The 25676-nt window shown below is 48.5% G+C and overlaps 1 protein-coding gene and 1 long non-coding RNA gene across 2 annotated transcripts in view; one reads left to right on the top strand and one right to left on the bottom strand.

Annotated features, from left to right (window-relative positions):
• Window positions 1-2740, bottom strand: part of RAB30 (RAB30, member RAS oncogene family) — a 53638-nt gene extending 50898 nt beyond the window's left edge. Inside the window, exon 1 of the mRNA XM_044441741.1 lies at window positions 2518-2740. The gene's annotated coding sequence lies outside the window, so the exon portion shown is untranslated. The remainder of the gene's footprint in view (window positions 1-2517) is intronic.
• Window positions 2741-3123: 383 nt separating this feature from the next.
• On the top strand, window positions 3124-18495 carry LOC123029308. The gene is made up of 3 exons (XR_006415903.1): window positions 3124-3301; window positions 5820-13169; window positions 15812-18495. It is a non-coding gene; the product is annotated as an uncharacterized LOC123029308 (long non-coding RNA).
• Window positions 18496-25676: the final 7181 nt, after the last annotated feature.

The raw sequence follows: 25676 nt of genomic DNA, 5'->3' as shown, positions 1-25676 counted from the left end.
AGCCCGGCCTGGTCCCTGACCCCTTGAAACAGCCGTGGGAGAAAAGGCTAGCCAACTAGGGGGGCTGCGTAGATCTGGGAGGGTAGACCTTCTCCTGAGGGGCATGCCCAAAGGGGTGGGCCCAGCATTACTGCAAAGGAGGATTTGGGGAAGCACTTTCTCCCTTGGGTTCAGTGCGCTGCTCTGTGCATGCTCAGGGACTCTTCCACCACTGGTTATTAGTGTGCTGGCTGTACATTGGAAATAAAGTGCTTTTTCACCAAAGAGCTGTTTGAGGGGGAGGAGGAGGGAATGCAGGTCCCAGCAGAAGCTCCCTTATCCTGAAGCAGACCATGGAGCCATCTAGCCCAGAAGGGACAACCCTGACTGGCAGCAGCGACCCTCCAGGGTTTCAGGCATGGCTTTTCTTTTCTACTGCTCAGTCACAGCCCTCCTGCTCCATGTGTCTCCCGCCCAGTCTGTTTTTGCTGGAACTAACCCTGGCATAGTAGCAGCCCAGAGTTTACACCCATTAAAATAATACACTCCATGACTCTTGTGCTGGGACTGGGTGTGACAGACCATGATTGGTCACCTTGTGACTTCATGGCTGTGGTGAGATCCAGCTTTCCCAACTCACGCTTTTCCTATTACAATAGAAATTTCCAAGAAATGAGCTTGTGTGTGTGTTTCTGTGTGCTGGAGGAAACAGCAAGCTACCCCTTCTTTTTTTCTTCTTCTTCCCTTTACTGGCTTCCAGTCGGATGAGCAGAGAAAGCAAGAAAGAACGATGGAAAGAAAGAGGCCTACAGGACTCCATGTTTAAGTTCTGAAAGCCCCACACAGCTGTGTAGGGCACTGGAAAAGCGAAACTTCCTTCTGAGTCAATGCTGAGAGGACTGGATAAAGCAGCTAGTTTGCAGAATTCAAGAGGATTCCTCAAAAGAAACTGAAGAGGGCCAGTAGGGACCTGTCTGTTTTAAGAGGCCAACTCAACCCAAGAGAACGACTGAGCAGCCCAGCTCTTTGCTGTGTCAATGTTTGCTTTCTCCTAACCAATCAGGCTGCTCTTGTCATATTCCCAGGGCCAGCCATCCTTCTGAGCATCTTGGCAGCTTTAGGAAGAGCAACCGATTCCGGTCAATTGAATCTGCACATATTTCCATGAAAAGAACAAAATGGTACCAGCTTATGTGGCAACTGATCATTTGCATGTGGTTACTGGGAACTGGCTATCAGTGAGTAGAAAAAAGTTATAAGAGAAATATAAAGAGAAATATAACAGAAATACACAAAGAATCGGGCTACCGGTCCATTAGGAATTGTCGGGAAAGAGAAAAATGTTAAAGAAACTGTCTTTCGCACAAAGATACTCTTAGTATAACATATCATACATGCAGTGGGACCCAAAGTACATTTCCTCAGAAACAACACTTATTGGGTTGATGAGGCTTACTCACTAGTAAATGCACTTAAGATTGCAACCTAAATCCTATATGCAGGTCCTCCGTTGGTGGAAGTATATCCCAATTTACGCAATGGGATCTACTCCACAGAAAGTGCTCTTAGGACTCAGTCCTCCTAGGAAATTACAGCGTGATCCTACGTGTATTTACTCAGAGGTAACTCCAGCTAAGTTCCAAACGCAGCCCTACTTCTGAGTAAGCAACAAAGGGCGATGGAACTGTTGGCGGACGTTTTACTATTTCTGTATTTTAAGCATCGGTCCAGTGTGCCAATGCGATTGTTACTCTTGTCACCTTTTACAAAGGATGGAAGGGGAAGAAAAGCCATTTCCAATAGGAAACATCTTTTTTCCAGTCTACTGTTTGCGCTTCCAAAGGACAGGGGAGGGGGGCGCGGAGGGGAGCAAGGACGGCACGAAGGCGCTGACTCAAGTCTCCGAAGCTCGCGTGGAATCACAGCCTTTCGCGCAACGTGCCCCTGCCCTCATCGAAGTCTCCCCACCAACGCCACCCCAGACCCGCCCGCCCGTCCGTGCTCGATCAATACCGCAATTAGTTGCTTCGCCCGCCCCAGACACTCAACTCCCACCCCAACATCTGGAAGGCGAAAGCGAAGGGAGGAGAAAAGACGGTCGGAGAGGCATCCGCAGTCGAGTCCGCCTCGGTAGGGATTCTGCACATGCAGGCGCTCCGTTCCCAAAAAGAAAAGCGGGGGGAGAGATCACAGGAGGAGCACCAAGGGGGAACGCCGGGTTTGCAGATAAGGCAGGGTTTGGGAACGGGGGAGGGATTTATCTCCATCGGTAAAATTAAGAGCCTGAGGGCGGACACTTGGGTTATCACTTTGTTTGGGGCGATTTTGCCTCCAAAAAGCCAAAAATAATTTTAAAAAATAAAATGAAAAAGAAAACACCCAAAACCAGGAGACAAAGCATCCCCGCCAATGCATACTACATCCAAAGCACGTCTTCGATTTAGGGAGACGGGCAAGTTGGCAATTTTTGCTTTTAAAACAATCTAAGGAGGAGAAAAGAAATAACAAGAAGCAGAAGACAAGCATCACATAACTCACCTGGTTTGGGATGGCTGCTCCCTGCCCTTTACAAAGAACATAAAACCAAGAGGCCGGGCTGGCAACCAATTCACTTAGACATGGGGCCAGGCTTGCAGGCAGCTCCCTTGGGATGCAAACTGTGCAAAGGGTGGGTAGATGTCCCCCCCCTTCCCCCCTCCCCACCAACCCACTCCCGCCCCCTTTTGCTTGGGCTGCTGTTACTGCTGCTGCTGCTGCTGCTGCTGCTGCTTGCTGAGGCTGATAGAAGCAACAGCAGCGGGAGGAGGAGGGAACACAATGAATTGCAGCGCAAGGAAAACGCTCTAGCCCGAACCCGCTTGCAATTACATCATCCTTCTATCACTCTGGAGGTAGGAGGGAGAGGGAGAAAGGCAGAGAGGACAGAACGTTGCCATTGGTCCTTTAGGGTTCTTCCCCGGCGTCTTCTGGGAAAAGTAGTTCCGAACCGGTCCTAACCTCTGCCTTGCCCAGGAGCCAGAGGCGCCATGAGAACTACAGTTCCCAGAGAGCTTCGCGCTGCGCAGGCGCAGTGGGAGAAAGACACAAAGGCGGGCACGGAGGGTGGGCCTTCGTTGTTGCGAGTCGAGCTAGCTTTTTGAGCGGCCATATTGGCGGAGGGATTAGGGACGGCGGAGGCGGTGGACGGTCTGAGGCGGCGGCGGCGGCGGCGAAAAGGAAACGGCCCTAGGAAAAGCCGGGTTATAAAATGTGAGGAGAGGCGAGGGTCGTTCTGCGGCGGCGCGTGTGAGGAGCGAGGGCCACCAGCCCTCTGGCGCGTTTGGTAATGGCTGCTCTGTTCCCTCCCCCACTTCTTCCCCCGGGCCGAAGCTGAGGGAGGGGCGCGCGCGGGGTGGCGAGGTTGCCATAGAAGCCGCGGGCGGCCGCGTCCCCCTCCCGCTCGCCCTCGCCCCGCCCCTTCGGCGCTCCGGCGGCCGCCGGGTACGCGGGGCGCCGTGGCGTGGCGTGGCGTGGCGTGGCGTGGCGTGGCGGGAGAGCGCCCGGCCCGGGTCGCGGAGGCGGCGCGTTCCCGCGGGGGCGGCGGCAGCGCTCTCCTCGGGCCGGTCGCGTTGGCTTCAGCGGGCCTCCTTTTCACACGCGGCTGGCTCTGGATCCCAGCCCGCAGACGGATCCTGGGAGGCTGAGGTTTCCCGTAGAGTTGGCCGGCCGGCCGCCGCTGAGCGCGATCCTGGTAGCTGCACCGAACTCCGCAAAAGCGATGGGTTTAGGAAAGGAGTCATAGTCTGGCATAAGTCTGGGGTGCTCAAGCTCCCCCAGTGGTAGTTGCATTTGGTAGTGGCACAATACAGGCCACTGGCTTGCTTCCTTGCTTATGTTTAAAATTATTTCTTCTATTTCTGTAAGGAGCCCCAAGGCGGCTTCTTAACCCTTCTTTGTTTTGTCCCCACAACATCCTTGTGAGGTAGGGTTAGGCTGAGAGTAATTGAGTTGGGTCAGAGTCATCCACTGAGCCTCCTGGCAGGGACTGGAAAACAGATCTTCTTAGTCCCAGTCCAGCGCTGCTCTCCACTACGCCTCGCTGGCTGTCTTTTTCTGTTATACCGGCCTTGTATTATAAGGCTGGGGTGCTTCCCAGGCTGCCTGATTTTCCAAGAATGCATGGGAAGCCCAAGGGCATTCTTGGAAAATAGAAAGTCTATTGCTGTATTCCAGTGCTTAATCGTGAAGCGTACTTAGCTGCCCAGAAAAAGGTAACTTGAGGGTCTCTAGCAGGGCTGGGGAGGGTGGAGAAGGAGGGCTGTGTTCTTCTTGTGTTGTCTCGTGTGTGTGTGTGTGTGTGTGTGTGTGTTTATTTTGGGTTGGTTGGTTTTGACATTGACAGGTGTTTTGCCTGTGTGACTATGGGAAGTGGGAGCTTGTCAGCCATACCCACTCTGTTAATGGGCAAGGTTCCCCAACCTCACGGTGCAGCAACAGTTTTGTAAGAGTGTCCACAATGCTTTCTCAGAGCTCCAGATGTGTCCGCTGAGGTACCATGTTTGGGAACTGGCACTTTAGGGAGTTGCCATAGGTGACAAGGGATGGTATGCAGACCAGTACAGGCACTGTTCCTTCTTTGTGCCCAGCAGGCTACCATAGCAGTGAAGGCCCCCTCCCAGCTCCGCTTCTGTCAGCGTTGCCCTTCAGCATCATACGGCTGGCAAATCCTAGGCATTACCATTTTTTTAACCTGCCCTGTACTACATCTCAGCTGAGTTGCAGCAGGTTAATTGTTGCTTTCAGAAACTTTCCTGTTCAGGGTGTTTATCGCTAATCATATGGGGACCTGCTCATACATACATAACATGCCTTCAACCTGGGTAGTTGTTTAAAGGGCTTTGGGCCAGTCACAGATTCTCAGCCCAACCTACCTCACAGGGTTGTTGTTGTGGGGATAAGATGGAGGAGAATGATGTAAGCTGCCTTGAGCCCTTTGTAGGAAAAAGGCAGGATATAAATCACAATATAAATAAATAAAATAAAAATAAATAAGACATACAGTATCTTAGATCAGTTTTCCACAGCCAGGTACCCTGCATGTGGTTAGACCAAGTAGCCTCAGCCAGCCTAGCCAGCAGACGAGTTGTATTTCAAAACCACCGGAGGGCACCAAGTTGGAGAAGACTCCTTCAGATTATGGCAGATAGTAGTTTTGTAGGGCTTCCATTCAGTTGATCTGACTCCAGTCAGCTCTAATCAACCAGAGGGAAATGGCTAGCCCTCTTTCAGGGTGTCTAACGGGTCTGTTTAAAATGCAAGTAAAAATTGGGCATAAAAAAGTACAACGTGGCTCTAACCAGAAACATGCTGGCTGAGGCCCAAAGGCCCTGAAATGGAAAGACATTCTCCTGGACTTTTTGCACAAAAAAGCATAATGAGGCAATCTTACTTTTAATACTGAAACCACTTTTTGGACTGGGGTTACTTTATGTACAAATTTTAAACACAGCCATAGCCAGTTAAAGGAAAAATGACCTTATCACGATCTTGTATCCCTTAGTCCTACGATTTTGTTGTCGTCTGCAAGATAGACGCCACATAGTAAATGGACCTATGGAACAGCCTCAGCAGTAATTTCCACTGTTTGAAGAGGCTTATCTCCATGTAAGGCTACTGCCTAGTTGCCAACTCACTAGTTCGGAGTTTTGCAATGCAGTGGAACTTCCTGTTGAGTAAATGTGCTGAATTGTTGCTTTATCTCTCCACATGTTTGACATGTCTTTTCAAGTGAAAAGAACCTGAAGGGAGAAATGGATGGGAAATGCACAATACTTAATGTTTAGCTCTGCATTCTCTTTCAGGAACTTGGAGGAGAACAGAAGATGTGGAAAAGATTTGGGTCCCCTTGTTCCTTTTGGTGTCAGACAACAATTTTTTCTGTGATCCTGGGTTTGATTGGCCATTTCTCAACAATGGCTTGGATGGAGGAGAATGTGCGGCTCAACTGACGATCCAGCAGAAATGGAAATGCCACGATTTTCTCATGGCTAGATTGGGTGGCAGTGGGAGAAAGAAAACACACATCTTTGAAACTCTTCCTTCTGCAGACACTTTATTCAAACATGTTTATTTCGCATCAGTATCTTCCTTTCAGAGCATTGAGCTGTAACACCAGGGACAAAGGGGTTTATCAAGGGTTTTAAACTCTTAACTAGGTTAGGATGTTCTTTGGTGGGTGAAAGAACATCTTGTTTTTAAGGCTTCTAATTAAATCAGGTTTTGGTACTCTGCAGCTGCAACTGAGTCATAGGGAAAGTTGGTAAGTATTTTGAAAGCAGTGGCGCTGTTTTAGTTTCTTTCCATAAACCAGTACCTTTCAAACTTGCACTGAACATCAGCCAGTGCAAGTTTTGGTGCAGGCAAGATAGACGGTGTGGAGAGGCATATGAAGCTGCCTCAAACAGGATCTGATCTATGCCCTGGTATTGTCGGTTCTTCTTCCTAGTAGCTTTCCAAGGTTTCAAATTAGGGGTCTTTCCAAGCTCTAAAACCTGAGATCTTGAAAGGAAAGTGCCAGGGGTGGAAAGTTGAACTGTGTAAGTGGGAGGGATGTGCTGTATCACTGAACCATTTTGTCCTGGGAGTTTAAGAAGGTGCTACCAGGCCTTCTTGCAACTCAAGGTCCAAAATGCACTGCACAGAGGCTTTCTGGAACATTCTCATGGGGGGGCAAGGGCAAAAGGACAAAGCCAAAATACCAGTATGTTCTCACTTGATGCTTTTGCTACTGGTAAGTAATCCTTAGAATAACATTCAGCCTTTCAGTTGTCGGGGGAGGCATTCACAAAAGACAAGACACGGCTAAATAATTGGTAGTTAAAAGGAAGTAGCTGTTGTGTGCCTTAGACCAGTTCTAGTCCTCTTGGGCTGTATAATGTCTTGTTTCAACTTGCGCATTTCTCTGGAGCTGAAGTATTGGTAAAGTGGCTGTGATCTGCTAGTGTAGTTGCACAACACTTCACTCCTGTATGGATGTGACAAACAGCTAAAAGCTTCTGTGCTTTATATCTGCAAGATAAAGTGGGATGCAGCAGCCATCAGGTAAAAAAGACATCCCCAAGCTTGATTTAATTTAGGTCTCGCTATGCGAGTTCATCAGCAAATGTTGAGGCATAGGCCTGCCTCACAGCTGGAAAAAGGAGAGCCTTTACCACACTCCACATCTTCACCTGAGTCTCGATGGTGCTTGCTTGCAATTGCTCAGATAAATTTGTACAAGGACTGCAGCCTTTTCTGAGCTTTCATGGGGCTGCTGTGAGTTGGCAATCCTTAAGAGTACAAGCCCAACGTGAAAGTCTCCGCACCTCATGCCTAAGGAAGTGGACGTGGCCAATTTTCCTTGCTCACACACCATTCCTTTGATGCTAAACAATGTCAACGGCTTGTCTTCAAATGTACTGGGGGGAGGAATTGGAGAAGTGCTGCATCTAATTTGGCATGTACTTCCCTCCCCCAACCCCGGTTTCGTTTTCAGGAAAGGTATGTTTTGGCAGCTACGCTGCTGATGACGCTTCTTCAGGCTTGAGTAACTTGGCGCTGTTCTTTGTACAGCAGTGCTAGTGAGAAAACGGGTTCATTAAAGGGTGAAGAGATGGGATTTGCCCATGGGACTAATGCGCTCCAAATGGGGTGAAGGGCTGGGTGGTCATGCGGAACAGATGAACAACTCCTGTCAACATTTCCTTAACCCTGCCATCCCCAGTCTTGTGTCCGCCTGATGTTTCAGCCGATAAAACTCAGGATTTCTGGCAATTGAATATATTGGCTGGGTCTGATGGCAAATGAAGTCCAAAATACCTAAATGGCACCAATCTGGGAACAAACAGCTGCTGCCTAAATGACAGTGTTTCTGAAAAGCTGAGTGGCTTTGGGTTGCCGTCTGAACTCAGGCTCATGCATCCAGTGCGGAGCGCACATCCACGAGCATTTTCTGCCTGAGGCACTTATAGTGGGGGACAAGGAGGCTGCAGAGGGCATGAGATAGTTTGCATGCTGGCTGCTGCTGCGGCTGCTGCTGCGGCTGCTGCTGCGGTCCCTCTTTGACTGCAGCTCCAAAGTTGATTCCCAGCGTTGGAGCAGCAACCAATTGCAAGTGAAAGGAGGGGGGATTTCCAGCTGTATTTTAAGAGCTCTATTTCCAGCCGAAAGTCTGGGAAGGGAAGACTCTGGTGTCTGTAGGCTAGGGGATTGCTCTCTAGCCTTGCTTCCTGGCCAGTTCTTCACAGTTCTGGGTGCCTTGTCCACATCAGTCCCTTACAGAAACACCCCCATGGATAGCATCCTATCTTACAAGCAGATACAATTGTGACCTATGTGCAAGTTTGGAATTGGATCGAGCTGTATCTTTAATGTTGGGGAGGGCATCCTTTCAGCTTTTTTTGGGGGGGGGTCTCCTTGGTTTTTAGTCAGAGCCCCAAGATCCACCAAAACATTCTCAAATTGAGTCATGCTGAAGTTACAAGTCTGCCATACACTTTGCCATTGTTAATGTCCTTGGAGGTGGCATTACTGTGGTCTTGCATGAAATTGCAGAATAAATTGGTAGATCCAGAATGACCTTCCCAGGTAAGCTGCAAGAAGTTTATAAAGGCCCCTTGCTTCTTTCAGCCGCTGCCACCATTTTCCTTCCCCTAGGCCAAGCATGTTAGGCTTGAGATATCTCAGCAGATGCCTCTGGGTGACTGGAGCGGTGCTAGCAAAGGGATAAATGCCAAGCCAAGTAGCTGAATGGTAAGAAACACGAAACCCCAGGAGAAGATGGCTGGGCGAACAGTTCTGTGCATATATGGCGTGGATTTGGAAGACCTACCTGCTTGAGCTAGGGCTGACTCTTTGCTGGTGCGTTTCATCCCAAGTGGCCTCTTTTCCCTTCCATCACCCTTTGAGATTCCTAATTGCAAGCCCTCTGCTTTGAGAGACCCATAATTTGCAGTAGGAAAACATGCGGGATGACTCTTCCTACTCCAGCACTCCTGATGGGGCCTCCCAGTGGCCTTTTGTACAAAAGCGGCATCAGTGATTCGTGCATGTGTGAATGTATTTAGCGGTCAGCTGTGATGATGTCTCCAGAGGGTCATGTAGAGAGAGGATCTGAACCCTCCAAGCAACTGTAGTGGCAAGCTCCCTTTGCTGGCCAGCAGCATGACACCAATTGGATTGGGTGCCTCATTTCTAGCAGCAAAACCTTGTCCACCTGGTAATAGCAGTGAATACCAGCAAAGCCTCCAATAAATATTTGCTGTTACCCGCTCCTTGCTGAGATTTCAGAGACCCAACGTGGACTTCCACAAAATGCAGTCAGTCTTCAGGTGGTGGTGCCCCTCAGATATGCCTTCCAGGCATCTGTGAGGCAATATTGATGGGAAGTATGCAGTGGCAGGGTGGTGGCTTGGCCAGGTAGACTTTGGGCAGCTGCTTCGGCAGGATTTCAGCAGGTAAGCTCCTTGGAAACAGAACTGGTGGGGAAGACTTGCCTGGCAGTTCTTTTGGTAGCTCGGGGTTAAGCCTCTTGGGTTAAGAATCAATTTGGGGAGTGTTGCAATTTTTTTAATATCAGTTGAAAAGAGCAGGCAAAGCAAGAATCCCAAGTATTACCTTGTTAACTTCAAAGACAGGATGCAGTCACTTCCCTGTGCAATCAGAATGGCGCATTGTTAATTTATTTTAAGTGGTTTGTAATTGTGTCAGTCCTTCCTAAGTTTGAAATCCGGCTCAGTGTAACTTGGGCTTTTTTTTTCCTTTGCAGGAAGCTGCTGGCACTGCGCGAATGCCAATCTTGTGTCTTTATAGCCTCAAAGATCCCACTGGCATTTTCATGTGGAAGACGCATCTTCCTGTAATGCTGGTGACACAGCAGGACCGGGAAGTCAAGATAACCTACATAAGCTGACTGCTTTTCAGAGCTGCCTGTAATGCAGACCCAAGGTTGTCACTTGGAAAGTTCATCAATTACGCTGTAGACCATAAGCCGCTTAGCAGAAATCTTGCTCTTGTGCTTTTAAATAGCACGAGGACTTACGCTATATTAAGGGTCAGCCTGTGCTCCATCCAGTAGGGGGAGGAAGAAACCCGGGTAAGCACGGAAGTGAAGTGGGGAGGGGGAACAGGAGGAGGACGACACTGACGTCTTCCAAGTGGTTGCAAATTGACACCAGGGGCCAGATGACAAACGGGGTAGCCAATGCAGTCGCTCCTGGAGCAGAGCAGGCAAGCTCCAGGCGTAGGTCATGAATTGTCCAATGCTGACTGGCCACGGTTGCTCCCTTCGTGTAGCCTCACGCAAGCATTTGCCAGGGGAGAGGCGCAGCTGACGCACAACAGAACGCTACTGACCCGCCTTACGAGGTCCTTATCTGCAAAGAAGTGTTTTTGAAGACACGCAGATGCTGGATGCGCTCTGGACACCCACACTGTGTGCGCATGCTCAGCGGGGCGGTTTCCGGGGAAGGTTTTTCTCCCAGGGCAGCCGCTTGTGGCGTGCGTTGCTCACCTTCAAACGCTGCCGAGCAGCATGTGCCTATTTGGAATGCTGGCTGAAACCGACCCAGTGCGGCTCCCCATTGTGCAGATGTGCCGGGTGACCTATGTGTGTGACTCTGCTGTTGCAGTGCCAACCGCTTACGGGCAATCTGAAGGCCCTGCCCCTTTCTCGGTTCTTTTCCTAGACTTTGGACAACCCTCCAGATAAACAGTGACTTCTAACTAGAGGGCAGTCCTCTGACTACACTACCAATTAAAGACTGTTTGCAAAAGGGGACATATACAGGCATGTAAGAGTCATAAGGGCAAGAATATCCCGTAATGTCTGGAAACATTCTGGGCTAATTCTCATGTGCCCAGACACCCCCCACCAGCCATTCCTGCAACAGGTAGCAATGGTGTAACTGGACAACCATCTGGGAGGGCTGGTTTAGCATGGAGTCTTGCACTGCGCAGGGGGCTGAGCCTTATCGCCCTCCGGCCCCTTCCAACTATTGCCCCTAGGGGTGGCCGTGAAGCACAGTATTAAGTGGCATGTTCCCAATCACTGGAAAGTTTTGCCTTCAATACCCCAGTACCCTTTAAGCTTGGGAACAGGACAACATTACTCACAGCAGAGTGTGGTGGTTGGGCTATGAGGTCATCACTTTCCAAAAAGCATTTAACACATTCAAACTTAAAGACAGGAGCAGATTTTCCCTTTCTTGTCTTTGCCACATACCAACTCAATATACCTGTATCACCTGACTATAGTAGTAGCAGGCAATCTGCAGCATCAGATCTCTTCAGCCCAGGCCAACCTATTCAATGCTGGAAACCTATAGGGCCCCAATTTATAATCCATCCCTGCCATATAGACTGTAGGAGCAGGTTTGCCACCTGCACTGGTGCAATTCCACAGGAGAAAAAGTTTCTCCCTATGGCAGCTTTTCCCAACTTTGTGCCTTCTCAGTGAGCTGGATAGCAACTGCAGTCACCTCTAGCCCAAATGGCCACTGGTGTCTCAGCTCAGCAATATTCCCTCCACTGTGACTGGAGCCTTCTCTAACCAACAGCAATTGGTGGCACCAGTCGCCTCACTACTCCTGAGAGTTGGAAGGGCGTGCAGATGGTCAGCTTGTCCCTTGGGCCAGAACAGACACCAATGTGTGCATGCACTTCCAAGTCTTTGCATGAGGATTGCCCCACTCCATCAGGCCAACTAGGGTCCACCCAGTTGGCCAACCAGAGGCCTCTTGGATACCCACCACCACCACCAGCAGCAGCAGTCTTGCTTTCCTCAGCCATACTCTTTGGATATTGGTGGTGATGTGCAGCCATTCTGGATTGCTGTCTCTGGGGGACATACCTGCCCAAACTGGATGGTCCCTTCCTGGTCATGTGCTTTGGGATCATTCTATGCCAGGCACTGTTGCAGTTGTCTTGATGGGTTTCTGCAAAACCAAACCGATCAGTTACCAAATCTTTATTCCAGCAAGGTGTTTTTGCTGACTTGCATAATCAAGAGAGTGTGCAGTCTCTTGATTGCAATTTGATCTGAGCCATGTTTGTTCAAAAGTAAGTTCCATTGTGACAATGAGTGTTTGCTTCTACATAAAGGGTTGCTTAGAATAGTGGTCCTAGGATACAAACACACATACAGGACTGTCTTGCGCAGAGCCGGCCCAGGTTTGTCTAGCACAGCCTTCCCCAACCTTGTACCTTCCAGACATGTTTGGACTACAATACCCAGAATTCCCAGTGAATGGCCCTGCTAGATGGGAATTCTGGGAGTAGTGATCTAAATGTCCCTGATGGCCACCAGGTTAGGGAAAGCTGGTGTAGCACAAGAGTTTTCAATCGCCCAGGAAGAGGGCTCCAACTACTAAACTTTTTAGAGCAGAGATGCCAAGGGGTAAGTATTGCTGGCCATCTATGAGCCCATGAAGTAGAATACTGGCTTCTGTTTACTCACGATGTTCGTACAGAAAATTTCCTGGAATCTAGACATGTATTTCATGCAGCCACCTTTCAGTATTTCGTTACAATACTGCAGTGAAGAGAATGCAGTGTGATTCTGAAAGCAAAGACTTCTCACATTTTCTTTATTTAAAAAGCATGCTGCTGGACTTTGATTCCAGATATATGCCCGAAAGTGCACAATGCCTAGTGAAATTTGCTGCCATGTTTATGGATGAGGCTTCAGAAACCCCTCTGCCCCACTGACAGAAGCAGGATGCATACTGCAAAATAGAATATTCTTGTATAGATCATTAGGACAACATGGTTGCAGAATTTAGTTTTTCATGTTCCAGGATTTGAGATATGTGGCACATTATGACGTACATTTCTCTTTCATCATCTGCTTATTCTATTTCTTTTGGAGCTTCTCTCCCTGCAGGTACCTCCCAAAATGGTTTAGAAACAGGATAAGAACTGGAATTTTCCATCTCTTCTTTCATCCAATGAACTGCAGAGGGGCACGCAATTCATCCTTGTCCCTTGCCATTTTTTTCACCATTACAACAACCCTCTGATGAAGGAAATGTTGCAGACTTGCTTAAACTGGAACTGGGCATGGGAGCTTTTCTGAGGATGATCCATTGTAGGGATCCTGTGGGTAACTTGATGCTCCCATGGAGTTTGCTCACTGTGTCGCAGAGGATTTCGCAGCATACATTCTATTCCTCCAGGTGTGCAGAACTGTGGCCCAAATCTGGCCCACCTGCATTCCCCAAATGGGAACCTCCAGTTTTCCCAATTTGGTGATGTCCTGGGCTTTGCACAGGTGTTTTCTCTCATTCTAAGGGGTTGTGGTGCATTTCCTAATGCTTAGTCCTGAGGAAGTAAGAGTTTTAATTAAATTATACAGAATTTGAGATTTGGTCTCTTTCCCTTTAGCATCAGGGGCGGCTGGATTGAATTCAGCCCTTCTGGGGAAAGAGAGCCAACAACTCTATGACTCAGTATGGATCCAACACAGAGATTTTGTAAAATTATTTCTATTACACTCCTCTGTAATAGAAATAATTTGGGTCTGTTTCCAATGCTACCTGGTACATTGTGACCTTTCTCACTACCAATATTTTGTTATCCTCAACTGCTACCATTTGTGGTTTGAGTCAGAAGCAAAAACAAGCACATCAGGGTCATTAACCTCTCTGAGTCATCTTTCCACCCAGTAAACATTTTTTTTTTAATCCAGACTCTGGCTCCCAAGAGATTTTATGTCTTTCAGAAATGGGCCCTGGGTCCCTAGGTCATCACTTAGATTGCTTGGCTAAACTTCCTTAATCCTGCTCATCAATAGCAAAGGCAGGGACTGGGTTCATGAATTCATCCAGAAGAATAATGTTACTCTGACACAGATGCATTTTAAAAGTGAGCAAACAAATCCTCAGCCTGTAGCTTGAAAGCCACATTGTTTTGGAGAGTTTAGCAGAGAGAAACTCCGATGACTTGCCCCAAACCTTTACTTTTATCAGATATTGTCACCAAAATGCTTCAAGAAATGAGAAAGGTTTAAAATGCCTTGAATTTAGAAAGCATAGGTATTTGTGTTGCTCCCTGGTGAGGGTAAGGGGGATGGGATTGAAATGCCACAATAAAATGGCATTTGGGGTTTGCTGTACTGTGAATTTTCTAATTTAGGAAGGACCTTTTCTCTTTTTGCAAGCTAAGGAAAACACAGGTAGCTTTCCAAAAATAAATCAGAAATCTATAAGCCATTCCTGCCCCCACCCCCCTCAAAACGCCACGTTTAGAAGAAATGCAAAGAGGAACAATTGTTCCACTGTCTGGAAGTTCAGAATAACCACAATAAATACTTCAAGGGTTCTTGGTCTGCAGCGCCCAGTCCTTGGAATCTCACCCGTGGTTTTCTAAAACAAGACAGCGTGCCTTCTGCAGAGTTCCCTCTGCTTCTTTTCTCTGCACCAAGCCACGAGAATTTAAATTGCCCATGTGCTTCAGAACACATTTCATGCTTGGCTGTCAACAACTGTTCGTGGCAATTGGGGGTGTTTTCTTTGTGTATCTGTAGTAGGACAGCTGGTGATGAATCATGGATCAGATGAAGATTTTCCAGCCAGGTTCAGCACACACAATTCTAAGAGTGACCATTCGGATGGCTGGATTTCTTGTAAATATTAGAGTCCAAATAGGTGCCAGAAAAAGTGCATCAAATCAGAATTGGGTGACTAACAGTGAAGCAAACAGTGCAGAAAAGGGCAACCCAAATGATCGAGGTGGGGGAAACAAGTACGATATTGTAGGCTTTTTAGTTCCGGATGAAGATGAGTAAAGCGGGGGAGAAGCTGGTAGAGAATCATAAAGGGGGCCAGTGAAAGCAGGCAGGATGACATTTCGGAATGCTAGAGCTGAGGGTCATCCAATTAAGCAGCACAGGGGGAACATTAGGACAGATAAAAGGAAGTCTTCACACAGAGCAGTGCAAGCTATGGAATTTATGCCCACAAAACAGAGGGATGACCACCAATTTAAGGGGGGGTCAGACAGATTCGTGGAAGAGAAGGCTCTCAGTGGCACCTCGTAGCCCTGACAGCTACATTTTATGTCCAGAACTGGGCAGTAGGCCTACATGCTGGGGAACATGAGTCAGGGGGTGCTGTTGCCCTCATGTCTCTGATGATTTCCGGAGGCATCTGGTCAGCCACAGAATTCTGCACATGATCTTGTCCGGCATGGCTCTCCCTCTGTTCTTATGTCTTACAGCACCTTCAAGACTTCAGGAATCATAGAAACATAGAAACAGAGCGAGACAGAAGGGGTCTCCCGGGCCATCTAGTCTGACCTCTGGCACTAGCCGGCTCCGCTCACAATGTGCCCACCATGTGCATGTCCAGCCTATCTTTGAACACCTGCACCGATGGGGCCTCAGTGACGAATCCATGAGGACATAAGCACCATGGCCATTAGGGCCCAAAGGGCCATGCCACACAAGAGGCCAATGTGTGGCACGGCAGTCCCTCCCACGATGCTCAGTGGATTGCACTGTGCCAGGAACTTGCATGCCTCACATGGTAGTTTTGCAAATAGAATGGGCATTGAACTGCAGGTGCCAGCTGTTATGTGTTTATCGGCACATAGGCAACACTTGGTGCAGTAGCAGTCTTCCCCAAACTAGTGCCCTCTGGATGTGCTGGACTACAGCTCTCATCGTCCCCAGATTGAGGAAGCCTGGCTGAGAGTGTTTGAGCAGGAACAGGGAGGTTCAGATTCAAAACTCCATCCAGCCAACCCTGAAGCTCACAGGTTGACTTTGGACATCTCTCTCTCTCCCCCTCCCCCTCCCTCTCCCTCTCTCTCTCTCCAGGTTGGTGCAACATGACAAGCCCCAGTGGTTTCTCGTGCAGGATGGCCTGCCATGTCTTCGGAAACCCGTCATGGTTCTTCAGTGTGCTGAATACGCTTTTCAGACAGAAGCCACAATAAGGAACCACAGTCTGTCCGTGGTTCCCATGCTTCACCGTGGCTTCCTGGATCATCCAGACCTGGCGTCCCGGTTTCCATAGCCCCGCTGAACCTCCTGGAAAGAGCACCTGCTCCTCCAAACATCCAGCACAGGACTGAACCTCAGGCTTGGCTGCTGATGGGGCACATGCCAACCGTGAGATGACCCGGCAAGGAGATGGAAACCACACTAGTGCAGAGACCAGTTTTTCATCCAGGCAAAACCATGCAGGGTCGCTCCTTGTGATGGGTGAATCCAACCATTTTCCCCCCCTGGCTGCATCATGCAACATGACAAGCAACCCTGCATAGTTACCACAGTTCGCTTTTTTTTTTTTTTTTTTTTTTGCCAAGCTCTAACCAGCAGATGATCATGTGGTTTCCATCCTCCCTGCTTGGTCCTCTCACTGGTGGCATGTGTCCCATCAGCCACTGGGCCTGAAATCAAATCCCAGGGTATGTTGCCTGCTTCTTCCTCATTGGTCTGTCCATACAGGCTGGATCGCTGCAGTGGTTCCAAACTCTTTCCAGGAGAGTCTATGGTAGTTGCAAACCAGGACATTGATCCAGGGTTCAAGCAACAGAGAAACCATAGGAGGAAAAAACTTTGTTTCTTATACTTTCTAAAGACAAAACTTATCATGGTGAAATGCCATGACTGCTTTTAGACAACAAAACGGGCCAACAGTGGTAAAAATCCACCATGGCTTGTCATGTTGTCTGAACCCAGCCTCACCCCACCCCCGACAGGATGATTGTGAGAAAAACATGGGTGAAGAGAACGTGTATGATGCCTAGAAGTTCTTGAATGTAATCAAGAAAGTTACATATATGTACATATCAAACACAGAAGACCCAAAGCCAGTCACGCTGCCAGGAACCAGTAACAACACAGTCCATTCTAGCTTTGCTGTAGCAGTGGAGAGGAAACCATTGTCTTGATTCAGGCCTACAGGAAGAGAATTAAATGCTGTGCTAAGTTCTAGTTCAGCAATGTCTCACTAGGTTTATGTCCAATGCTCCTCCGTTGGAGAAAGACAACTCTCAGATGAGCAGTACAGTCTCCCAGGAGACTGAAATGTTCATATCTGCCAACTGAGAATAACATTCGTTGCATCTGACAACTATGTTCAGTTTTCACAATTTCCTCATTTCACAATCAAGCCACCCTTTGAAAGTAAGGGAGGTGAAATGTCATACCTATTAGATTAATGGGGGGGGGGGGCATTTTCTATATCACACAAGATAGACATGTTTTCCCACAATTCTATGCTTGATAGACTCCACTGTGCAGTCCATGTACTTGAAAGTACATACTTGTTCCGTTCACACAGGTGTACACTTAAACATCTTCCAGGCACACTTGAAAAATGCAGTGTATGACATGACAATGTATGGTACTTAAGGGAAGGGTCTGTAGACATTGGTAAACGTTCACCTACTGAAGCCATCACGGCCTGCTCTGGCTGCCTTGGGGTGGTTGTGAAACACTTCCGAACAGCACCAGCTTGGCAAGGCAGCTTCAGCCTAGGCAATGATAGCCAGAAGGGGTGGAAGGAAACCACTTGATGCTTGGATTGTGACTTGCCAACAGAGCATCTTTCTTAAAGCTGATTGCTTGCTAATAGTTCGAGATCTTTCTTTGACATTTCATCAAAGAAAATGGCTTCCTGGTGGCTGGGAGTCTCTCCTCAGCCCTTGGGCATATTTTGTCCATCAAAGCTCAGAGAAGGCAACACTCTTCCATCTGTGGGGACATGTCAGGGAAACAGTTCAAAGCAGTTCATGATTTGTACTTGAATAGGGAGAAAAAAAATAAAAGGATGGCTACTTATGGAAGGAAGCATGACTCTTGACCGATGACCGAGTAAACAGGGCCTCCATGGACAGCCTCAGGAAGGCGACGGACTATTTAAATCCTCCTTCCACAGACCTTCTTCACCATCACCAGTATAATGAGCACCAGCCAGTCCCAAATAATTTCAGGACTTGTTCTCCCAGGCACGTCCTGCGAGCAACACCTCTGTAGCAAATCCCTTAAGGTGTCACATTGAGTAGCTGGAGTTGCCTTCATCACACTGGCTAAGGCTGTGCAGTTCTGAACATGAGGACGGCAGAATGTTGCCCGATTCTTCATCTCACATCTCCTAGCCAAACCATGTGTCTTGTGCTCTTCAGGAGCGGATCAGAGAAAGAACGGCAGGGTCTACGGAGAGGTAACAAGAGAGTTAGACGGCTATGTGAGCTCAGCAGTGAGAGCAAGGCCACCAGACCAATGGTCCGAGTCAAGCACAAGAGCCTGCTTTTTGCTTGCACGAGTGTATCCAAGGAGCCTCACTAAACTGAAGCCAAATCAAAAGAATCCGAGGGGATTAAAATATGATTCGAGTACAGCAGTTGTGTTTGTAAGGTGTGAGCATGTGGTGGTGGAGATGCTCATTATTTGCATACTGTTGCTAGGCAGTGGTTATGCATATGTGCATTCTCTAGATTGTAGAGAAATGAGACAAACAAGCGTGTTGTGTCAATAAAAACCTGCAAAAGGTCCATGGCTCAGTGGAAAAGTGCTGTCCTTGTATATGCGTAATGTCTCTAATTCCATCCAGAGCACAGAAAGAAGGAATTTGGGGTAGCCAGGCTGAGAAAGTTCTTCAAGCTAAGGTCCCACACAGCTGCTGCCAGTCAGGGTTGGTGATACTGGCCTGGATGGAGCAACCATCTGAACTTGGTGTAATACTCGGTATGGCCACTTGACAGCTTCTGTTTGCAAACAGAATGAATCAGTATAAATCGGCTGAGTTCCTTTGAACTCATTCAAGCCACAGAGGTGAAGGGGCCCTCGCAGGACATCTTGTCCAACCCCTACTTCATTCAGCAAACTCTCAACTGGAATGACCCCTGCAGTTAGCTGATGAGAAGATCTCCAGTCCCCTTCTAGGGCCATGGTTTCATTATGGAGTTGCTCTTACCCGTCAAAGTGCTCCTCTTAATGTCCAACTGGAATCAACCCTCCTTTCAGAGTTAACCCTGTTAGATCCCATCAGACCCTCTGGGGAGGATTGTGTGGTCCAGCACATCTGGGGCACACCAGCTTGGGGAGGGCTGTCATTATTTTCTTGCTGACTGATAACTTCTTTACCTTGCCTTTTAGCCCAAAATAGGCTCCCAGAATGGCTTGCCTAGATTAATGACTAGGCAGTCCGCAGGTGTTTGATTTAAAAGAAACAACACAACGCGGGGAAAGGGATGTGGAGGGAGGAGCAAAGCAAAGCTCAGACACCAGTCCTTGGACTCAGAGTTCTTCTGGCTGTTCTGACCAGGAGGCACCGTGGTGCTGTTCCTTCTTTGGTCAATGCAAGAGCTTTCCCACTTGCTGTGATGTTTCTCCTGGGAGACGGAGGGACACAGATTCCCAGGAGCCTTGGTGAGCCGTCCCTGTGCAAGATGGGAAGACAAGTGCCCCCACCGCGACACCACATCCTTCCACCTGCTACAGCAGACCCCCCTTTCCATTGCTCCTCTTCCCCCATCACAAGCACAGTCCTGGACCTGGTGGAGCAGCTCATCCAGCAAGCTCCACCATGGCTTCCCAGCTGTGGCAAAGACCCCGACGGATGGGAGGACCGCTGGGAGTGCTTTCCAGGACTCCCACTGGGGAATGGCACCGTTCGTGGTCCCTCCTGCTCCACCGCCTGATGCAGATTCCTCACCTTGCTTCAAGGCTGGCCCCAAACATTTTGCTGCCTGAGTAGAAGGGCTTCCCTTCCCAGTGCATGCTTGAAAGATGACTGGATGGGCCCCCAAGTCTTACTTTGCTGCCACTGCTCAAGGAAGTGAGCTAGCCTAGGAGCCTCTCCTCTCAACAGCTCATTTGCCGCCTCCCTGCCTCTGCTGCTCAAGGCAGCTGCTTCAGTCAGCCTCGCAGTTAGTTCAGCCTGGCCTTGTTGCACGGGAGGGCTGGTGTAGAAACCTGCTGTAGCTTGTACAGGGTCTCCCACCTGCCATCAAGCTTATGGCATGGTGCCATCAGTGTCCGAAATGTTTACCCAGTTCTTGTTCAGATGGAAATCCTGGCTTGGTGGGGGCAGGGGGCTCTCCTGCCATCCTAATTGGATTAACGAGCTCATCAGGGACTCCTAGCAAAAAGCACTCTGATGAGGCCATCCAGAGATTGTGTAATTGGGAGCAATGTTTTGCTGCTTGCTTTGGTTACAGGATCTTTGTTAGAGGAAGGGGGTGAAGGCTTTGTTATTTTTGAAATATGCAATCAGGTGAGCCAGGCCTTCAAAATCTACCAATTAAAAGAGGAACAAGGTTGTGGAGGATAAGTTATGAAAGCAATTCTTTCCCCCCAGCAACTGTCTTTTGATTGTATTAGCAGGTTGCCTGGCTCTTCCCTAGCTTCCAAGCAGAGGGTTCCTAGTATAACAAATCAAGACATTTTCCAGCTATTACATCTCCCTTTGTGGATTTTCTGTGGCCAGAAATGAAGGTAAAAGAAGCAATAGGAAGACATGGGGGTGGAGGCAGTACCCTTGAAAGGTGGCACTCCGTGCAGGGCCTGAAAGCCTCCAGCCTTGAGGCAGGGTGGCGGCATGACAAAGCCTTTGCTTGGTAGCACCTTCAAAGGTTGGGAGTGTTGAGACAGTCCAATGATGATGCAGAAAGGGTGGCTTTTGAGGAGGGTTTTAAATGGGTGTGAGAGAGAGGAGCTAAGAGGGCTGCTAAACGCCCGCCCCTAGCCTGAGACTTAAGGTGGGATTCCCAATCTGATCCGGAATCCATGTTGTGTACAAGTCTTGCCTTCCACCCTGTACACCTCAGAGATATTAATGCTTCCCTGTCCTTTGCAGGTACACTCTTCGACGTGCTAATAGTTTACCTGTCCTGGAAATTCTTTCAGCATTGTGTTGTCTTAATCCCTTTTGTTTTATTATAATGTGCCTCTAGCAAATTGCCTACCTGATCCCCCGCCCTCTGAAAACTGGATGCAACTGAAAACCTATAAAAACTTCTTGTACAGACTCCACCTTTGTAGTCCCTTTCGGGACTGCTTCCATGCCGCATGGATTTCCCAGATGTCTCAATAACCTGCAAACTTTCTTTTGATTGTGCCCTCCCAGCACGCCTGCTCTGGCTGGTTTTTCTTGTCACATCCATGTCCAGGGATTGAAGTATCATGAGTTTCAGGCCTCCCTGTTGGCTATCATTGCGGAGTGAAACAAAGGCTATGTAGGTTTAACGATGTAAATGCCCTTGGCCCCTTACGTCCATTATTGGGCAGGGAACCTGTGGCCCGTGGAGTCTTCTTGAAACTGTTCTTCTAGGCGGGGAAACAAACAAAAGGAGGTGTAAGCATTCTCTTCCATCCAGTCCCTTTTCTGATGCAACCCCTTCACCGCTCTGGGCGCTTGGAAGGCAATGCTGCTCTCGGCGCTTTGGTACATGACAGTACAGCACAACGTGTAATTTTCTCCAAATTCCTAGAACAAGAGTTGGCCTTAACTGCATATTGCAAAGAAAACATTGGGTTCCCAACCTTGTGTTTTCCTTGTAAGATGAAGGTTGGGGTGGGTGGTAAGGCAGCTGGGGAGAGAACCGGGCAGAGAAGGAGCTACTTAGCCTTTTCCTTGACCGCATATTTGCTTCTGCAAATGTCTCCCTTGGTATTTTCGGTAGTTTAATAATTTATAGTTGGCACACAGGAGGTCTCTGAGAACAGCAGTGTGGCTTACCTGAGGAGAAATATCACCTAAGGTGCATTTTCAGGAGTTAAATATGTGTTTTCATATAATCACAGAAAAGTAGAGTTAGAAGGTGCCAAGAACATCATTGGGTCCAACCCCCTACTGTTTCAGGACAGCAATTCACACCGCCATTTTAATTTGCTTTGGCATTTTGCATGATAACCTTTTGATGTTTTCATCTTGCTAGTTTTTTATATTGTATTTCCATGGGTTGCAAACAACCCAGAGAGCTCTAGCTATGAGGCAGTCTAGAGATTTAATTAATAATTTAATTAATTATCCCCTTCATGCGGTTAGGATTGCCTGGAGGAACCGGAGAGGGATGCATGCACACCAAAGGGTTGAAGATATATTTTTCTCCACGTGTGAATCTTGATCTTAGGCTAAACTGTGCAGATTAAATTGTGTGTGTGTCCATGTGACCACCAGCTGTGCCTGTGCAGTGAGTCTAAGGTGAACAAGGCAAAAGAGTCAGGCTTCGCTTCAGCGTCCCAGCCTGGCCGACAGGCAGAACCTGTTCTAAAGATGAGTAGGTGAAGAGCCATGCAAAGAGTTCCTTGCCATCAGCATTAGGGTGCAGGCAGCCAGGAACTCACAGTGCCCGAATGGCGCACTGATTCCGGCTTTTCATGTTGTGTGGGAAGTGTGAGCAAGACATCATGCGTGTAATCGCTGTTAACCTCTGTCGTCGCTGCCTGTTCTCCTGGCTTCTACTGCAAGACCCTAGTCCCTGCTCTTGTCCTTGCTCACTCACTGCATTTATAGCCCACCTGTTCTGCTGCATTTCATCCTCACAGCAACAACCCTGTGGGATAGGCCAGGCTGAGAATGAGTGGCTGGCCCAAAGTCACCCAGTGAGCTTCCTGGTCAAATAGGGACTAGAATCCCAATCTCCCGAGTCCCAGTAATCCCACAGTTGGGGGCCAGCACTGAGGAGGCCCTCCTCCTTGTCGGTGCCCTCCAGGCCTTCCTTGGAGGTGGCATGCAACGGAAGGCCCCAGCCTCTGATAACAATTTTTGGATAGCTTGCTGTAGTGAGAGGAATTCCATCCAGTAAGACAGTCCAAAGCCATTCCCTACTCCGCCTGGGTTTAGCTGTCATCCTCACAGTAGGTGGGGTGCAGGAGTTGGACATTAATTTCTTCAGCTGTACTCAGAAAAACAGATTTTGCCACCCCGCCCCTCTGCCCGGCCATAAATACATCAATACACAGTCTGAGAAGATGCCTCAGTGAAGATCAAACAACCCACTTCATTAGTGGGTGACTGTCAAAGTGTGATCTCTGTACTGTGTGGACTTGCCAGAGCGCCTCCCCAACCCAGTAAGTTCACGCATGTAACCTTTTTGTTTACTTAACTTGGCCAGCCTGTTCAAGGTAACTTTAATTTAGAAGGCCTGTCAAGTGTATCTAATCAGAGTGAAATGTAACTTTTTCTTTAGGATGCTGTGCTGTGTATCCAATCACTTTCCTATCCATATCGAAGTATCCAATCACCTTCCTGTGTATTGTATTCACTCCTCTTTTGTGTATTCTATATAACCCTAATGGAATTGTAAGCCGCCCCGAGGCTTCGGCGAATGGGGCGGCATAAAAATATTTTAATAAATAAATAATAAATAAATAAATTAGCATTGGATGTTCCTGTCTTGGGCACCCATGGATCCATGTGTTTAATTGTAAATAAACCTCATTGCCCTCCCAAGAAACAGATCATCTGAGCCTTAATTGCGGGATTGCGGTGTGACACAGCAATAGTATACCCTGGTGTGCTATCACTTTTGAAGTGCAAAGGGTGTTGTGGTGACTCGGTCTTCAAGGGGCAATGAAGACCCGTTTGATTTAGAAACAACCCCCATCTTCAAACCCCGCTTCTGAAAAATGCTGGGAATTGTTTGTTCGTACAGAGGAAGGCAGCTGCCTGAGCTTCCTTGCGGGGACAGGGGCTATGGAGACTATCACGCAAATGCACTTCAGAATTTATTTCCATTTCCATGCTGTCCCATAACCCCCACGCCAGTGGCCCCTTAGGACCGGGAAAGCACTGCTGCCCCAGAACTGGCCTGAGTAGAAGGAGGCAGGAAACCATATGGGGGGAGCCTGAGGAACAGCAGGAATGGTGGCCCTCAGGCCTGACCCTAACTTCTGGTTGGAGGCCACGTGTTGCAAAGCATCTATTTTAGGATCTTCGTACAGCCAGTCCTGGACCCGGTCTGCCCCCAGACCTCGTCACTCCTGCTCCATCTGCAATTCTCCGCACTCTGATGCTTTGTTGCCCTTTCCAATCAGCCTGTCTCCTCTGCCTTTAAGGAAAGGGCCTCTTGCCTCTGTCTGGATGGGGCTTCTGGGAACCATCCTCACTGCCCTGCATGATGGGTCGCAGCACTTCCACTGGCTGAAGTGACTCTGCTGTGACTTTGCCTCTTCCGCAAGCTCCTGGCTTTTCTCTGCATTGCAGGGCTGGAAGGTGTTCCTGCGTAGGAAGCAGTTTGCCTGGGCCATGCTGGTGTGTCCCAGAAGGAGCTCATGACTTGGTGGCTGGTTGATCCTTCTGGCCCAAACCTTTGCCTCAGAGGTGTCCAGAAATATGGCCGCTCTGGAGGAATATTCACATGGGAAGAGGAGCATGTGGGGATGGCGACTCCCTCCTTCCCATCGTTGAAGCAGCTCCCCTAAAAAGTCACCACCGTACTCATCTTCACTGGTTGAGGCTTGGGCCTGGCATAGACATGCAGCATTTGGGAGTCCCTGTGTCCTGAAAGGCCTGCAGATTATCCTTGGCATGCCCCCCACATTAGGAAGGAAAGAAGAGGACAAGAGCCTGGGAATGCTGTTTAATTTCCCACAAGGCACTGATGTGGCACTGTGGGATACTAAAATGGCAGCCGGTCCTGTCTGCATCTGCCAGGCTTTATCAAGGTAGAAGGGGGACCATAGAAGACCCTTTGCCAAGGACCCCTCCAAACTATGTCATCTTCAGGGCAGGTGAAACATACCTGCTGAGCTCCTCCGGGAGTTTGCAAGTAGCACAAGCATAGCCAGGAAGCTGAAAAGGAGATTGTAAAGACATTTTCTTGGAGAAGTCCCTGCTGTTAAGTGCAGGAGTGAATTCTGGCACTTCAAGGCTGCACGAGACACATGCACCAAAGCAATGCGAGGGAGGTGGCAGAGCAATCCTGAGTGGGGTTAATGAGGCCTAGTGAGGTAGAGCTACCAGTTCAGGCCAGATGGGAGAAAGCAGTGGAGTTCCCTGCAACAGATCCATGTATTTACCCCCCAGCCTATCTCTCATGAGAACTGTGGGGATGTGACGTAGCTGATAGTCCTGGATCAAAATGATTCTTTCTGTGGAGAACAGAAAGGTTCTGGACCTGGAGATCCAAGCTGGCTCCTCTGCATTGACAGAACACCCCATATTTTTTTGTGCAGTTCAGCATCCATTAAAATTTCGTATTTGATGATGAGTTCCAAAGGGATCGAACTCTTTAAAAGCATAAATCATTTGTGCACTTTGATTGTATACAGGTACACAGAGGCAGGAATAGCCAGGATAATACTATAGGGAAACAAGTCCTAGTGGAAAGCTGCCAGCCTCTCAAAAGCCTGAGGGGGAAAAAAGCAGCCCATTGGAAAGCAGACTTTACAGCATGGCGTGTTGCTTTTTGTTCAGTGTTGTAGGAATGGCGGCTAATCTAATCACTGTTGTTTCTCTTTCAGTTTTTCACCTCGGTTCAGAGATTGCAGGACTGAGAAGCGCAAGTGAATTATTTATGGCCTGGTCTGGGCTGAAAGGGGAGTGATGTCAGCTAAGCTGGAATGATTCAGAGAGACAGTTTCTGTAACTTGCCCAGTAAAAAGGTTGCCCCCAGCATGTTGCTGCTAGGGTCAAAGAAGCTGTACATAACTGTGAGAATAAGACACATGCCATATGAAGAAACAGGATTGAATTACCTTGGATTATGGCATTATAGAGCATCAGCTC

The sequence above is a fragment of the Varanus komodoensis genome, unplaced genomic scaffold, assembly GCF_004798865.1.
Source record: "Varanus komodoensis strain SLA01 unplaced genomic scaffold, ASM479886v1 scaffold4, whole genome shotgun sequence".
Taxonomy (NCBI): domain Eukaryota; kingdom Metazoa; phylum Chordata; class Lepidosauria; order Squamata; family Varanidae; genus Varanus; species Varanus komodoensis.
This window is presented reverse-complemented; position numbering and strand designations above follow the sequence as displayed.